This window comes from Neomonachus schauinslandi, chromosome 16, assembly GCF_002201575.2.
Source record: "Neomonachus schauinslandi chromosome 16, ASM220157v2, whole genome shotgun sequence".
Taxonomy (NCBI): Eukaryota; Metazoa; Chordata; class Mammalia; order Carnivora; family Phocidae; genus Neomonachus; species Neomonachus schauinslandi.
This window is the reverse complement of record NC_058418.1, coordinates 8,945,811-8,948,616: the sequence shown is the minus strand read 5'-3', so window position 1 is coordinate 8,948,616 and position 2,806 is coordinate 8,945,811.

Here is a 2,806-nt window from a genome sequence, read left to right as displayed (position 1 = left end):
CCATGCAGAATGTGCCCTCCTCAATACCCACCACCAGGCTAACCCGCTCCCTCCCCCCCCTTCCCTGGCCCGCTCCCTCCAACTTCCCTGCCCAGTGCAGCCCAGTCTACCTCTGCCTCCCCTCCCTGCTTCCTCTCGTGGTCCCATCCCTGAGCCACCTGCCGCTGACCCACGCATTGGTCTCTGCCCTTCTCCCTTCCCCAGCTCTCCCAGTGGCCCCTCGTGGGGATCACTGAGTCATCGCACCCTGGAGCACACCAGGACAAGACCTGAGGGGCACAGCTGACCAGTCTGAGAGGCTGTCTGGGGGTGGCCTCTGAGATCTATTCTGGGCTCCAGGCCCCAGGGTTAGGACATTGACCAGGGATTGAGAAATGACTAGGAAATTCCTCCCCGATGTAGTGTTTTTCAGGCACTACTGAGATTTCTGTTCCCTGGACACAATTCACTCCTTCCAGAAGGCTGGGGAAGGAGGTGACCAGGCTAGAGAAAGAATACCAGTCCCAGAGCCTGTCCTAGGGTGCAAGCCCGTCGACCCGGCCGAGTCTTGGGGAGAGGGATTCCAGGGAGGAGGGCCCTGGTGCCCAGCAGTCTGTCAGGGACAGGCCTCAGGACCTCCAAGAGCATCAAAGGGAAGTGCCCTCCCACCCTCTTGCTTCTGGCTCCAGCAATCCCAAGCCCCAGGCCAAGCTCCAGAGACCTTGACTTCCAGGAATAATATTTTGGCCACGAACAGAAGTTCAGGACTCCAAGATCACTGTCACGTCCATCTCCCCCACACCTCCCCAAACACACCCCCAGCCACCACCCTCGGGCCCGTGTGCTCAGCCCACATGTCCCAGCTGCCGACACAGCGGTCACCAGCCCCGGGTCCCACCGAGTCAATGGCTTCCCATGCAGCCTCCCCACCCAGAAGGGCCAGAGCCCCTCTCAGACACCCCTTATTTTTGAGGGAGGCAGTTTAAATGGAGAGATTACAAACTCAGGGGCTCACTCATTTGACTCGAGTTCCTGTCCCCATTCCACCACCTCTTTGCGACGTGATGACCAGGGTGGGAACGAGAAGCCGGTGTGCCTCAGTTTCCTCATCTGTACAATGGGGTGACCCCAGCTTCATGGGCCAGGCGGCCAACCATGGCCAGTGGCCCATGCCAGAGCCCCCTTTGTGACAAGGAGTGCGCGTGCGCACATGTATCATGTTCGAGTCCAGGAGGGATGCTCCGGATCCCAAGGGCTGGACATGGGGTAGCTGCAGACTTCCCCTCTCTATACCCAGGCCCCTCGGTGACCACAACTGCCTTACCCCTTTCCCCCTCTCCCTATCACCCATGAGCACAGCATCCCCAGCTTCCGGCCTCAGCTCCAGCCATACCAGGGGCTCGGAGAGGTGCCTGGGTGCGTGGGCCTCAGGCCTCCTGGCTCTGCGGTTCCCCCCACCGCCCTGTGCTCTGCAATCCCCAGGCAGACCAGAGGGAACTCAGGAAGTTATATCACATTAATGAGGGATGATGCCTGGCGGGCTTACGTCCTGTGGCAGCATCAGGGGAGTTGGGGGGCGGGGCGGGGTAGCTCTGGTTCCTGGAGCCTCCCTCGCCCTGGCTTCCTGTCCCCACCGGGGACCACTGAGCATTCAGGAAGTCCACTCTGCTCCCAGGCCCAGTGTGGCCTGGCCTCATGCACCCTGCCCCCCCTCCAGGCCTCAGTTTACCCACCTGTGCCACTGGGCGCCGGGAGCCCTTGCAACCCTGGCATCCCGTGGTATGCTTCGGGGCAGGTGGGGGTGGCCGCGACTGTAACGAGAGGTCCCTGGGGCTGGTGTCAGTGCTGGACCCCCTCCACTCACTTTCCGGGACCCTGGCATCCTGCCAGCTGTGGCCACGCCCACAGCTGGAGCCACAAAGGGTTCCTCTTCTCTCAGGTGCCTTGGAGTGAGAGGCCACCCCAGCTGGGCTATGAGGGGGTGGCTTCCAGAGCTGGGGGTGGGGGAACTGTGGGAAGGAACAGCTCGGGGAGGCGAGGCAGCCTCCCTCCCCTCCCACGGCTTGAACAGGACTCAGGCATCCCCAGAAGGACCATGGACAGGGGCAGAGGAGGGAGGACAGCCCCAGAGACAACGGGGAATGGCCAGCACTATACCAGGGCAGGGGGCGTGCAAGGGGCTGTCGCGGACACGTGAACTTCAGGCGTCGGTCTGTGTGATATTAGCGGGGCCTGTGGAACTGAAGTGAGCATTTTTTAAAATTTATTTATTTATGGGGCGGGGAGCAGAGGGAGAAGGACAAGCAGACTCCCCGCTGAGTGTGGAACCCAATGTGGGGCTCAATCCCACGACCCCCGAGATCATGACCCGAGCAGAAACCAAGAGTCAGACGCCCAGCTGACTGAGCCACCCAGGCGCCCCCTACGGGAGCATTTTAACTGCACCGCGAGTGCGTGTGCTTGTGTGCACCATGGCGGTGAGTGGGCATGATTTTTCTCGACAGCCTATTTGTACATCTGTGTCCCTTCACGCACCTCGTTGTGGGTCTGCGCCTGTGTGTTTATTGTGGGCCCCTGTGGTGCTTTATGGCTGTGTCTCCGTGTGTGTGTGTGTGTGTGTGTGTGCGTGTGTGTGTTTGCTTGCGGAGGGGCTGCCTGGCGCAGGGGGAAGAGAGTGGCTTTGGAAGCGCCCCTCCACCCCTCACCAGTCACTTGCTGTGTGACCCTGGAAAATGACTTCCCCTGGCTCAGCCTTTATGTTCTTCCTCACATGGCTGCCTTGCCCTTGTTGGGGTGTGGTGTGAAGATTAGAGACCGGGTTCCCCCT